Here is a 15,599-nt window from a genome sequence, read left to right as displayed (position 1 = left end):
AGGGGGGAAGTCAGCCCCTCAGAGAGGTAAAGAACAAGTGACAAAAAGACAAGATATGACATTTTCTTACTATGTTCAATTATAGGTGACCACTAGAGAGTGTCCAGGGCTGCAGAAGCATTTGACACAAACTATTGGTTTACACAATGACCTTTAAGAAGTTTGGATTTTTTTCTCCCCCTAAAGGCAGTACCTGAAAGTTAGTTACTTATCTAGGTACAGAATTTGTTTTCTGACAGCAGTGTATCTGCAGAAGGCCATCTTCATTATGGTAGCTACAAATGCAAAAAGCCCTCAAAAAATATACGTAAGCCTGAAAAAAATCAAACAGTGGTGATCTGTGGATCTTTTTAAACACATCATAATAAATTCCAGGTGTGAGTTTACAAGGAAAATGTTTTACATGCTTCTTCTGCGTATGACCTTACAAAGAAAAGGGTTCATCTCCATTCTAAACATATATGATTAATTCATATAAATAATTCAGATGTTTAATTTTGGACTACATTTAAATGAATGCCACAGTCCACCTCATGGGCTGGTGCACAGCAATCAGACATGAACAGGCTGTGAATAATGCCAAGAATCCACATTTACCTGCAGGTTCCATTAAAAAAAAAAAAGTATTTTTTTTTAAGTTAGGGAATTACAGAAGGCACTACCCTACCACCCTTCTTGTCTGGCATTCCCAAGGCTCCTGTACATGGTGAAAACAATGCTAGCAGAGTTCAACTGCCAAAAATTCTAGCCAAAAGAAGGACTGTGAGACCTGACCTGAAGTAGTTATTATTTCTCCATGGACAACACTGACTTCCTGAAGATCTCAGGGAAATGGTTGTATAGGTATATAGCTTTGTCACTGAAGAGAAGAAAAACCTCACATCTCCTCATGTGATGACAAAGTAGAGCTGATTTCCACTAAGGGATCGTACTTTCCAAGCTCTTCTGAGTTTTATAACAGGATTCAATCAGAAGTAAAAGTAATTTGTAGAAGTGCATACATACTGGGTATCAAGCATCCTGTAACAGCGTTTGTTAGAACAGCACAGGAGAAAGAAGGTGTCATAATGTCCTTATTTTAACCTTAAAAATACTTTATTTTTCTTTCCAAAAGTATGACTTTTATATTTGGAAAAACTAAATATTTTACCTGAAAAATAAGAAAACCAGATAGTTACTGGAGAATTATGAAGTTGGTATTCATATGCTTAAACATACAAGTAACAACTTTGAATAGTTTGGGTGCTTGTGTTGAAATCTACTGTTGATATCCTATAGGAAGTGTTCACAGGCTAACAGGAGTCAAAACCCTGATCATAAAGCCGAATTTTTACACTGATTGTTGTCCTTCAAATTTGTTATGCAAGCTTAAAACTTGAAAGAATTTCTGGCGAAAAAGAATTTATTCCCACTACCACCATCAGTAGTGGTCAAATAAAATGACAGCCAGTGTAATCCAGTCTCTTAAGAGGAGGAAAAGAGGACTTATCGTTTTTAAGCAAGAAGGAAGCACAGAAAATTTTGGTCTGAAATGGGAGGATGCCAACAGCTCTGAAAATCCTGGTGGGGTGGGGGGAGCCCAGGACACCACACTTCAGATTTAGCACTAAATAGCGGTAACAGGGCACTGGTACAAAAATAGGGATATCTGCACTCTGTATTACTACATTCTTCACATATACAATAGCATTCACTAATTAGCATTCTGATAAATGTCACGCCCCTCTAATTGGGACTCCTGCCATAGAGCAGATTCACCACGGTGTATTGGCATGGCTCTAAACAATAGATAAATGGTACACCTGCCTACAGAAGACTTTAATTATAACCCTGCACTAGGGACAGCACTAGAGTATCATTATTTACCCACAAGGGAAGAAAAGCCTGATGATATGATCTAATAGTTGGAACATGGTTTGTTGTAATGGATCTGGCTTTAATTTTCCTGACACAGAGTGCTGAAGGTGAAGTCATTTACAAAATGAATAGCACCTGCTGAATAACTGCTCTTGTTTATTAAAAGTGTTGGGAGGAGCCTTGTGTTAGTACAGATTAGATACAGAAATGTCTGAGTTTCCAGGGGTCTGGCCTTCTCAAGTGGAATCAAACCCAGTGTTAAGGGCCAAGGTTTTGCACATTATGTTTGGGGAACAGCTGGGCACCTCAAAAATCTGTACAAAATGTGACAAGGACTTCAAAGTAGTCAACGTAAAATGTTATGCTAACAGTGTCTGTGAACTGCTCCCCTTTCCTGGGTCACCAAACCCTGAACTGGGCTCACACCATGCCTGACTCTGAGCTGCTCCAGCCCCAAATCCTCCCCAGGAGTCAAGTGGCAGAACTGTTCAGAAGCAACTGATAATTTTTTCCTCTCAACTGGGCGCTGGTTCTGGTAATGCCAACAGTGTTATGTTAAAGATGAGTTAGTACCCTCAATTTGTGAAATTGGAGACCAAGTTCAGTTTCTCTTCTAGACCCAGAAAGACCATGATGCTATTGATGCTCTGTCATACCAAGTAGCATGCTTAGCTTGGAGGACGGGGAGCATTCTTTTCTCTTTCCAAAATACTTTTTTATATATATATACACACACACACACACATCCATAGCTCTCTATATACACACAATATATATATTGTGAACACTGAATGTTTTGCAAAGAGTAAAAACAGCATAACGGTTTCTTGGGAAGACAAACACTATCACTCCAAATGTCCCTCCCTTCCTTCTTCCCCCAGCTTTATATGCTGAGCTTGATGCCATATGGTCAGGAATATCCCTTTGGTCAGCTGGGGTCAGCTGTCTCAGCTGTGTCCCCTCCCAATTTCTTGTGCACCCCATCTACTCACTGGTGGGGTGGTGTGAGGAGCAGAAAGGCCTTGACTCTGTGTGAGCACTGCTCAGCAATAACAAAAGCATTCCTGTATTATCAACACTATTTTCAGCACAGATCCAAAACTTAGCCCTATACCAGCTCTATCCCAGCAAAAACCACCACAACTGCACAAAACTTATTTCTTCTTCCTGGAGGGCTTAGCATGCAGCTGTGCAATAGATGCCATACTGTACAGTTCCATATTAGCTGTACAACTTTTTCCCTGTTAGGAAGCATTTAAGATGTTTTTGTATCTAGCTAATGAATAAAGTATTTTTCACTTACTGGTCTCTATGGCTGTACCTTCCAGAGGGTGCTGTAATCACCAGGAGAAATATTATACATTTATTCAGTATTAAAATAATATTTCCAATTCTGTGACTTCACTATCCCTCGATTTTTTTTTTTTTTACGACCAAGAAAGAGATCTAAACCAACAACTTGCCCATACATTTTTGTTTCAATACATGTTACTGTCTTTATTTCTGTATACCAAATATCTGCAAGCAGACTGTAGTAAAGACATTGATAATAATGACAAACTAGAAAACAAACAGCTTTGGCAGTAAGTAGGAACATATGTAAATATAGAAAAGGACAGCAAGTTCCCAAAATAGTTATCAAATTAAAAAAAAAAAAAAATGAGTAACTATCTTTTTCTTCTGTTAACTGCAGCTTTCCTTGTCCTGACTGAGTGCATTAGTTTGTGAGCCTCAAACAGTTATCTAGGGACTTGGGGCATGTAACGACCCTACAACTAGGTCATAACAGAAATAAAATTAAAACAAACAAGCAAAAAACACATTCCCAAAGTGTCCACTAGAGTCAATAAATTTCAGGCTATTTTTAAGAAGATTTGGGGCTTAGTTCTCAGGTAGGGAAACAGGACAATAGCAGTGGTCTCTGATTTTCTGAATGGAAGTGGTTGGGATTCAACAGATCACTTTCTAAAGTCTTAAATCTTTGAAATATTTTTTTTCATTATGCTTCATTTGAAGTTTGTCCACTGAACTTGAGCAGAGTTAGAGCCCTGCAGAACTGAGGAGAAGGGCTAGAGAAATACATATAGTGACATGTTCCCTCAAGGCCCTGGGTGCTTCTGAGTGGAAATGCAATTGGGAGACATTGAAATAAATGTGGATCCCCTCAAACACTTTTCACAGGTTCTGAGGAAAGTTGAGGAAACCTCTGATTGACAAAAAGGCTCTAACTATCACAGCATGGAAGAACCACCTTGCAGCTATTTGGACAGAAAAGTTTATCAAAAGGGTGAGAAAAAACATCCAATTTCAAGGCGTTTCCTCATCAATCTTTCATGAGAGGGAGAGGATACTCTTCTCAAAACAAGTCTTTGGGGCTAGGTCATTTGAAAGCTCCTGGTAATATTCTTTGGAGACTCATCTCTGTAGTAATTTTTCAGAAATAAGATGATTGAATACTAAACCCAAACCAAAACAAAATCACAGACCTTCTTACCCTGTAAGTCATGAATCAGAAATGGAAAATATTAATTTGTGGTGCTTGACAAAATGTGATTTTTGTAATAGTGATCACTGTGGAGTTATTCTCTGTCTGCAAAGGCAACACATGACCTTGACTTGTTATCAGAACTAGAAGGAAGATACATTAATTCTTACTGAGGAGTAGTGTATTTAGTCCAAACCCAAACTAATAGTTCAAATTTGATTAAGAATACACCTTAAAAACTTTATCGCAGTCTACTAGGAAAAGAATTTTCCTTTGAAAAGATCTGTTAATTTGCAGTTCTCTTCAGAAAAATGACAATGTGAAAATGACAACTTTCAACTCTCTTCACAAGCAGCCAGTCTCACATCATCTGACTTCAGGTCAAATGAAAGATAATACATTTTACTCTTCTTTGTCCTACAGGACTGGGATAGACTGAATCATCTGCATGCTATTTCTATACCCAACTGACAGAACAGTCACTAAATACTAATCAATTACACTTTGCAAATGTATTGTGAAGTGGGTTTAAATTAGCTTGCAGAACTCCATTTCCAGTGATCAAATGGATGCTAGAAAGACATAATCATAATTGTACCCATAGCTGTTTACAGAGCTGGCAGTTCGTTTCCAAGATGAATAATTTCTAATTTAACTGTACTTATTTAATAGAAATAGACATAGTTGATAATTAAGTCAGCTAATAGCTAATTAACTCAGTCAATAAACAGATGTATCTAGAATAGCTACTTTCTATCAAAGAAGCCAATGACAATGATATTTTAAGTCTGCTTTCAAAATAAAACTCCCCTTTACTACCATTGTCAATATTTAGTCCGTGAATGAAAAAACAGCCTTAAAATGCAATTCTGTAACCATTGATCCTGAAAGGTACTGCACAGTCCCAATTCCAGCAGGAATTAAAGGTATCAGAGTAAAACAAAGGAGTAGTCAATAATATATAGGCAATCATACGTCACAGTTTGAGGGTCATTCTGTAAATCACAAGATTTCTGAAAAATTTTGCAACAGGTGCAACAGACAGAAGAAACAAGCAGCAGCCAAAGTTAAAACTGTTAAAATCCCATGAACCTTCCTCTGAAGGGTTTTTCTTGCAAGAAAAAGCAACAGTTGATTTATTTCATTTAGACAACATGCTGGAACTGATTGAACAGGAATATTTTGAACATACAGAACATAACCATCCTATCCTGAGGTTCCCCCCCCCCCACCCCCCAGGTAGAACAGGCCAGCAAAACATTATTTTACAGGTGCATTCTTAGGATTTTTCTTCCTTTAAAAGGTCACCTTTTATAATTAGTGATAATTACAATTTTGCAAGTGCTCCATCTATAGAAGCATTCAGAACTGTACAGGCTTTAATTTCGCACAGCTTTTGCTACCAAGTTTCCTGCTAAAGAAAGACAGACTTTCGTATGTTGCCTTCCTCCAAGCTACATTTAACTGTGATCATTGACCTGATTTAAGGATGCAGAGGCTAGACAACCATTTCATACAGAATTATGCCTTCAGCCAGTAAACTGAACATGCTGGACACCACAGGTGTGATAAGCTGGGTACCTACATTATCCATCCGTGTCCTGACCCTCAGGTGCATTCACGCTATGTAGCCATAACCTTCCAAATTGTCTCTCTGATGTAAAGGCCTCTGAACTCAGCAGATCAGGGGCACGTGCTTTCTTACAGCAGGTCCTACGTGTTCATGCTGAAGTGCCAAGAGTAATTCAAATCTACAGGAGAGGAAGATGCAGGATTCAGAAGCAGCTCTGGCAGCCAATGAGACAGGTTGCACTGCCACAGCATCCAAGAAACCCTGAAGACCACTTGTGATACTGAACATGAAACAGAAGGAGACTGCTGCCTGCCAGCACTATGAATGGAAGCGCAATCACGAAAAACAGTAACTTGAGGAAAACACTTAATCGCAAAATTGAGACTGTACCTTGCATTTTGCTTTCCTCAGTATAATAAGCATGTCTAACACATCTACATGACCCTCAGACCTGCCAATAGCCACATACGATGAATTCATCTGTATACCTTGACTGCAGCTAACCTGAGCTACAAGGTGACATTCAGCCACATTGCACAGAGCTCAGTAGGAGACAAAAGACTTACCTGGGAAGCATCTTGCTCTTACTAATCTACTTCTGGGACCTTACCAAACCAAGTGATAGTTACTGAAATATGTCTACTGACCCAGAGTCATTACTTGGCCTGTAATATTAGCCTAGCTTTGAGGTGCTGCCTGCCTTTATGATTAGAAAATAAAGAAGGTGTCTGGTGCTTGACCACACCAATACCTGCACATCACATGCAGTTAAATTGCTTCAGAGAAACTACTACAGGATGTTGACATTTCTGGTTTAAATTAAAGCATAGAGACACTACAGAGGTAGGGAGAGAAAGATACTAGAATAATGTTAGAAAGATTATAATCAATGTACAGAAATACCATATAGGGCCAAAATTCTTATAATACTGATAGTTACCTTATTTTCTTTCTCTGATTTGTAGTACTGGAGTTAGCCCCAACCTCTGCTTCACTAACACTGTCTCTCCTAACCTGGTACTAGGATCTAGAATACAAACAGTTACAGGGGACAGATTTAATCTTTAGATGAATAAATCAAGGCTCCCCAGCAATCCACAGCATAGTAAGCAAGCAGGAGCTGTGTTACCCTCACATTGTATCTTAAGCCTGGTTAGTGATAGCATCAGCCATAAATGAAAGTTATAGTGTCTTCATGCTAAGGTACCCAAAACAGCCTAGGGCTGAGAGGGCATGAAGTTGCTGTAATGCTAAACCCTACTTTGCCCTCTGCTCTCTAAAGTTTTATCATGCTGTTCTGGAAAAGGCAGGGCAAACTTCTCTTCTACAGTTTGTTAGGTTTGGGGCTTTTTTGTTTTGTTTTTCTTTTTCCTTCAGTGACTGGGATAAAACTGACACTGTGCAACACAAATAGGCCAGAACAGCATTTCATACTTTTCTAGCAGCCCAAAATTCACATGGCTCCAGCAGCAGAATTACAAAGACAGCACACCAAAGTGAAGTAGCAGATATAACCTGGCAGTCAAAGTTGAAAAAGCTTTTTACATCTGCCAATATATCATGGCTCATTGCAGGTGAGTATAAAGAAAAGCTTTTAGATATTATAACAACACCTGCAGCAAGAAGTTATCCTCAAAGTATGACTCACCTTCACAGTTCCATTCATAACGTAGCTAGCACCTACTTGTCAAGTGCACGGCTCTGAGAAAAGCACATGCAGCTACACACAGCTGAGCAGAAACAGATCACTACATAGCCTGCAGTCAGCAGAGGGCAGTGGAAAGTATTTTCTTCTTAGAAACTTCGTTTCTGAACGTAATCCTTCTATTATCTGCTGCATTTAGAAACATTTTGTGATGCTCTGCCCTGATATTGATTTCCCACGGTTTTAAAATGAACCGGGTAGAAAAGATGCATGTTTTTGTGTTGTCTTATGCCTTCAGGCTTTTGGAAGGTCCCTCACCCCTCCTTGATTTTAAATTCTGCTTCATAATAATAGATATTCTGGATAATATACCTGCTCAAGTATTTATTTCACCACATACTAAGTAATCTGATTTTAAAAGATATAAAGCTTTAGATATAAAACAATTAACAGCTCTTCAGCAATCCATGGCAAGCAATTTGCCCAATTTGATATTGTCACAGTACTTTGACATACAACAGCAGAGAGAGAGAGTTTAGACAGGCCAGGGGTCATCATCACAGGCACTGCTTGATTTAGATCTGCTTGAGCTAAAGTCTCATCCCACCTAGAACATCAGCTGCTAATTAAAATAGATAGTTCATCATACTAGGAAATACTTATAGAGTGTTATTTCATGTTATTTGGCCAAATGAGCTAGCTGCATTTAGTAACTTTAATTATCCCTTTTTTTAAAAAAAAGGACAAATTAAAAAATAGGACAATAATATTGCCTAATCCATGATTCCCATCTCTACTGCATGACAACACATAACAACCTGGAAACCATTTCTCTTCAAGCTTCCTCATCATACTGTATGTTGATAGATCATTAACTAGAAGTTACCAGATTTTTAAAACTATTCTTTTAACTGGGCAAATTGTTAAAAGGCAAGAAAACAACTCACTTTGCAGCATCCAAATACCATATTAAACCCATTTCCAATAAATATCCTTTCCTTGCTGAAATGCTCTTTGAACATTTTGAGAAGAACAGAATATTGCTACAGCAAAAGTCAATTATTAAAGATTTGCAGCTAGTTTATTTCTAAAGTAGAAACATACATGGCCAGAGCCACCACAAACAAATCAGCATCCAATCAGCATCCCTGGAAAGAACTGAAACAGCTAAAGGGCACTTTGGTTTCTTAGGCTTAGAGAAGAGTTACTGTACGGTAAGGAGACTATCTTAAATGGAGGCATCTGCTTTCTGCTAAGCCTTTAGCACATCTTTTATCTAGGAACCATGAGCCTCAATTTTATTCATAAGCTGTAGAGGGGCCAAGAAGGGAAGAAAGACAGAGAGGGTAGATATATGTATGCCATTGGGAAATAAAGCTACCAACAGCAGTTTCTTAGTGTTACTTTTAGGTCTTCAGCTTCTTTGCAAACCTCTACCCTGTTTCTAGTTCCCAGATGACTAAAGATCTATGGAAAAGAGTCTGAACAGACATTTGGCATCCATATTCTTGTGTTAAGATCAGCATACTAATTTCTTTCTGCAAACATCTTGTAAATCACATGAACAAAACTAAGAAAAGCAGCTTTGTGACCAAAACCAGATAGCATGTCCTATTAAACTGTATTTTATGATATTTACAGCCTGCACTAATAAATGAACTCATAAGACTGAAAAACTGTACTGTAAAAAGCCTACTCCTTTTACTATTCCTGATGATAGGAATGTGTCCAGTGGTTTCCACTAGAACCACATGGTACTAAACCTTCCATAGTCCATACTGTAGATTGCCCTTAAATTATTATACTATCACCTGCTTGCTATAAACTCTAAATGCAAAGGCAAGTGTTTTTCTTTTTCCTCTAGCTTTTTTCTTGATATTGAGATAGAAAAATTACACTGTGTCTTGCTAAAACTTAGTCTCATCCCTCTAAATTTCAGGTGTTATTGATAGTACATGAGATCATTTTATGAAAATTATATTAATGTGGTGTAGAGGGGGCAAAGACAAATACAGTTTCATTTATAATTATCATCCACTCCTGATAATCCAACTTACCTCAGAGTCATAAAGCAACATCAAAAACTTGCTTGCCTACTTTCCTGATGTTTTGTGAGTTGTTGTTTTTGGGTGTGTTGGAGGGTTTTTTAAAATATTTATATGTATATAAAATTGACATTATGTCAGAACAACACAACAGCTTACAAACAAAACCCACCTCTGTAAGGATATCAGTTGCTGACAAGTAAATACAGACTATGAATTCTAATCTTGACAGCAGTATAATACCTCAGTGGGGATCACTGTTGTTTCCCCAGCAGCACTGCAAAAAGCCAAAATTAACTCAGCCTAACCTTTTGAAGTTAAGCAAGTAAAGCTCAGAACTACCCCAGTCCTGCCAAGGATCAATGCTTCCACTACTCACTTCAACATCACGATTTGTTTTCTAGGCATACACACAAATGCCTATGACCTAATTACTCAGCATCTAGTTATGAGATCCTTGAAAGGCTTTTCATCAGGAAAGGAGAAAAAAAAAAAGTTTTGGCATCCTAAAAGCAAAGCTAAAATTAATGAAACATACCCAATAATGTTAAGGCAGCTTACTGTCACAAGGCACAGAAAATAAAGGTGAAGGGAACACAGACAGTCCATCCCATTCTCCATCCCCTTTCCACTGTTGGGTGCCTTATTCTCCCTTTGCACAATTATCAGCAGTCTGATCAGCATTCAGCTTAGTTCTACCCAAATCTGACCTTGCTTATTTTAAAGCAAGTGTCTGTGAAAGTCCTGCAGCTTGTGGAGCAGCTCCAGCCAAACAACTTTGCTGTCTGAGAGCTTCAGAGATATATATCACACTCCATGAGTTTGCCCTATTCTGAAAGAGGACATAGGCACTCACCTGCAAAGGAGATTCAGAATTACAGCTCCAGAGTTGAGCTTGCAACCCTGTAAAAGAGCTCAAAAAGGTCCCCAGTCAGTGCTTATTTATCAAAGCTTGCTATTTCCTATGCTTACAAATCCTAGAGATTTTGCCTTACTAAAGTTTAAACCACTGTGCCTTCAGTGCTAGAGTTCATACAGCCAAACAGTAATATTATAACTTTAATGTGGATTGGGGAGTATTGGTCCAGAAATCAAGGTTTAATGAATTCCAGCTGCTGGTAAGGCTATTTAAAGCCAGCTGTTGCAAAGTGGAAATCTGTGGCACTGAATGAGTCCATGATATCAGCAAAACTGAAAGACTTGGACTTTTTTTTCCACTTCCCTTAACTTTTCTTCATATGCTACTAGTCAGAAGACAACTGTTTTAAAAAAAAAAAAAAAAAAAAAAAAAGGAAAAAATTTTAAATGTTGTTCAGGCTGTTTAAAGCTGCAAGAAAGTGAATCCGAACTTTTTTCACTATACTAAGCAATCCTGTGCCCAAAAGAGTTACTGAGAATTAACTGCTTTCCAAGCTCATAGAGTTTACAACCGCTCACAACTGCACCTACTATTTCTCATATTGAAAAAAGGGACTTCTTTGTACAAGTATTTTCCACTCTCTGGCTTTACATGTAAAAGTTTCATTTGCTAGGTGCTGTCACATTGCAAATGTCAGATTTTTTCCACTTCCAAGCATCTATCTGTAGGGTCTTCACAGATCAGAGTAGGAAAAAGAGTCTCTCAACAGATCATCTTCATATTCCAGGTAAGGTTGAGAGGAAAAAACCCAGCAGGTTTACCCTTCCCAAATGGTTTAAATCCTCAATTTTCATACCAGCAGCATTTTACATGCCTTTTTTGGGGCATTCTTTGGGGATTCTGCTATATAGGAACCTAGCTTGCTTTCCCTGCAAGTAAGGGATAATCTCCGAATGCACAGTCTCTGCAAAACCATTCTATTTATCCCAGGAACTGTAGCAAATTTAAGAGTTTAAATATGACTACACATAAGTGCATCTCTATAAACTCTAGAGAGTTTCACAGCACAGCTACACAACTGGGAATATTCTCCCCTTTCAGGTTATGAACTGCCTGCTGTGGCCAAGCTGTACAGCTCTGAAAGGCTTTGTGTTATGGATTATGACAAGCCCAGGATATGGCCTGTAGACAACAGTATGAGAATTCCCTAGGGCTCAATCTTATGGGTTTGGTGTTGTTTTTTTTTTTTTTTTTTTTTGTACTGCTCAACGCTTTCTACTTCATAGGGGAAATACAGTATATACCAGTCTCACCCAATGTTATAACATCTACTGGAAAGTGCCTGTACAGGCACTTTTATATATAACAGATAAATATAATAGATAATTGTTCAGAATTGCTCTCAAACCCTTGCCATAAAAATGCTAAAATATTAAGACTGTTATAAAGCAAATTATTTCGTGAACTGGAGAACTATTTGGCACCGTCTCTTTCCTTTTTTCTTGTCTCATTCTTTACCCTTGAGCAGTATCTGCTTACCAAGCTAAGCCAGCAGCTGTAGCTATACCTTTGGCAGTGAACACAACTTGGATTTAGATGCTAAGCATATGAATACTTTGCATTTTACTGCACCTCCCTACCACCTCAAGAACAGACTCGGGGTCCACAGATGATCTTTTTTGACCGGTTACTTAGCAAGGTCTTTGACAAAAATTGATATTTGACAATAGAGCAGAATTGACAGCAAAAAAACTACAGAAGACTCGGAGAATTGGATTGGATTTGATACCACTTGCTTAGACCCTCTGCCCAACATAAAACGTCCTGCCATATAGCAAAGTTCAACCATGTCCTCAAGCTTCTATTACCAAAAGAAAAAGGTTTCATGGTGAATCTTTTAGGTGCTATGCCTGCTTCAAACACAGATATTTCTCTTCAGTAGACTCAGTTGCCAAGACTACGCTCCAGCCAGTGTTCAGTCTTGCACCCCTTAAGGAGCGCTAGCTGACCAGTTCCTTTCCTAGAATATATGCCTATCCACAACATTGAGAGTTGATGCTGTATGCAGTAGACTCCGCTTAATTCTATATATTTCCAGACCTAAAAACCTATGAGGAAGACTGAAGGGGAAAAGGCAAAGAGAAGTCATCACTATTACCTTTTTCCTCTAATTTTTAGAATTAGCCTGGCTGACTGGGTCTGTGCACTGCAAAGACGTGCAGAATGGGAGAGAAGCAGTCTTTCTATGTGGAATGGGTTTGGTAGTACTCAAAATAACTGCCTTTTTTTTTTTTTTTTTTTTTTTTTTACACTGGCTGACAAGCTATTTGGTAGGAGGCATTTTAAAGAGCAGGCATTTTAAAGTAGTTGCTATCATTTAAGAGCTCATTCAGTTATTAGAGGTAGCCAACATACAGCAATAATGGGATCTGTACACATCAGTCATGTGAGAGGGCTGATATGCACATTCGTAAGCCCATATAGAACTATCTGGCAGCATTGCATCCACAGTCACAGTTGCTTACAATTAGTCTGCTGCAGCCATGGAGAGCCAGAGCTGCATCGTGCCTTTCTGCGTTGCATTCCTGAATCATTTTTCATATACACACTGCAGTGAAAAGGATATATAGAGCATTCCTCTTGTTCCACAAACTTAAGTGATCTGTGTGTGCTTATGGAGTCCATGCATGTATGGAGTCCATTAAACCAAACATTTGCAACAGCACTGACACAGGCTCTTTTTGCACACAGCATGGACAAGTCAGTTTTAAACAGAGGAACATAAAGACTCTAAAGGAATGGATTTGTACTCAAGTATCTTCATCAGAACCTTTTGGGGGGAAGGCTGCAAATAAAACTCATTTTTCATTTCAGCAAGAAATCTATCATCCCATTGAGTCATAAGAACATGGAGTGACTTTTTATTTATACACACAAACACTTCACACTGAGGAATGTTAGTAACGAAGGAGGAGACAAAGCCACAAGAGCCTCTAATAAAGTAGCAAGTATTAAATAAGATGTAAGCCAGTCTACCAGGAGATTAAGTCTGTAACACCATGAATCAAAAAGTTAACAAAACACCTGCTTTTTCAACTTAAATATGGAGGTCCTGCTGCACAGAAGCAGCCTCTGAATGACCCAAACAGCCACATAAAGGGGGGGGGGGGGGAAGAGAAGACTTCCTCTAATATTTCCTCTAATGATTACATTTATTTTTATGAACTATATTACAATAATTTTCAGGATAATTCTGCCATTGCAGTATTCTAAAAGGACAGAAATATATTAACTGTTCCTAAGCAAATGTTAAAGGATAAAGATTTTTACATCCGAAAAGTCATTTGGCGCTTGATACAAGAACTGTTTTATCTTAAACACAAACAGACTTCCTAACACAACATGGGTTGCACTCTACTAAGCATCACCCAACAGCCACTCAGTAGTGAAAAACCACAGGTCTAGGTATCAACAAGATGAAGCCTGACCTACTTCTTTACAACTTGATATAACCAACTGCAAGACATGGGGTCAATTTTACAGTCTTTGTTTAGGTAAAGCCACTATTAATTTCTAAGATGGTTTCACCTCCTCAGGAAACATCAGGCCCTCCACTTGCCCAGGAAAACATACAGAAAAGGAGTCAGCTTTGTCATGACCAGAAATAAGTGCCTTCAGTATTGACAAGATGTAAAGGAGAAATTCTTTTACATGGTTCAACTCCAGATATGATTTGTTGAGAAACAGTTGAGAGAGAAAAGAAGATTGGTGAACGCTAGAAAAAACATGAGCAAAAGAACAGACCAGAGGACTTAAAACCAAACTCATTTTGGCCAACAGCAAGATTTCTCTCTTTTCCTACTGCCATCAGCTCTTGGACCAAAAAATGAGTGAGCTCTTCTGTTTAACTTATAGGTTAAGAATGTCTCAGAAATACTGATCAGCTGTGCTTCATCGAGATTTGATTCATGGGTGCACCAGTCAGAGCACAGCAAGCTTACCTGTCTTAGGAATCCGATCTAGTCTTCTCTCTCACCTTTCAGGTGTTTCTATTTCATGCATTGGGTTTCATCCACTGGAGTTGCTTATAACAAAATGTCAACAGCTCCCTCCCTTCAGTGTCCTCTGCATTAGGTTCCTATCACCTAATGCTCTTCACCTGTTTCCTCAGGATACAGGCTTCTTTCTATCAAAGAGGTATCCATAGCTGTCAGATGTTCATTACGCAGATGTTCAGTAACCTCAAAAAATTTTCCTGCATTTTATGAACGTTGTAAACCTTTACAGACCTTTATAAATAAAGCCACTAGAAGCTTTGCCAGTGGGATGCCTTCTGAAAAGCAGCAAGTCTTGCACACATCTGATAGCTATGTATGCAAGCACCTGTTACTAGCATAGATAAGGGGTGATTTAGGGAAGGGTGAGGAAGGTACAACAGAAAGGCTAAACTAAAGCAACCTACATTACCTTTTCTACAGAAATATTAAGAACAAATAAAATATACAGAAAATATTTATAGTGTAAGTAGAAGTCCAACATCAATATGTACAAGAATATTTGAACAAAGTTTAGTCTTTCATAGATAAAAAACTGTTCTCAAACTTACACTAATGACTGTCTAGAAAATTATCTTAGAAAACAATTGCTCAATCTCTTTCTTGTGATTAGTCTTTCTAGTGTATGACCCTCTTCCTATCAGTCAGAAACCAGACTGATGCAGACTGAAGCTCATTGGAAGGATTCAGAATGGAATGATACCAAGAACGAACTGTAAAATACAAAAAAACCCAAACAGATCAAGTCACTGTGACCAAAATAAAATCTATAAAGTAACAGATGAACTATAATAATAAATCATCTATCACTGAGACCAGTGAACTATACATATTTGTTGGAGGGAAGTAACTTTGTTACAAAGGACAAAGCATCTGCAATGTCTTCCATAAGTCTGAAGAGGAACTCTACCTGAAGGGCTTCCCAGAAGAGCTGTGTGGAGCACCTTGGGGAAATGCTGACAGTGAGAGCTTTAGAGAAATCAAGACAGAATTGCATGCAAGACTAAACTAACACATGGCAGTCATCAGCAAAAGCCCAGCCAGCTCCCAGCTAGAAAAACATGCCTTATCCACAGGTTA

Source organism: Strix aluco, chromosome 4 (genome assembly GCF_031877795.1).
Source record: "Strix aluco isolate bStrAlu1 chromosome 4, bStrAlu1.hap1, whole genome shotgun sequence".
Classification (NCBI taxonomy): Eukaryota; Metazoa; Chordata; class Aves; order Strigiformes; family Strigidae; genus Strix; species Strix aluco.
The sequence above is the reverse complement of the archived record's forward strand: the minus strand, read 5'-3'. Positions refer to the sequence as shown.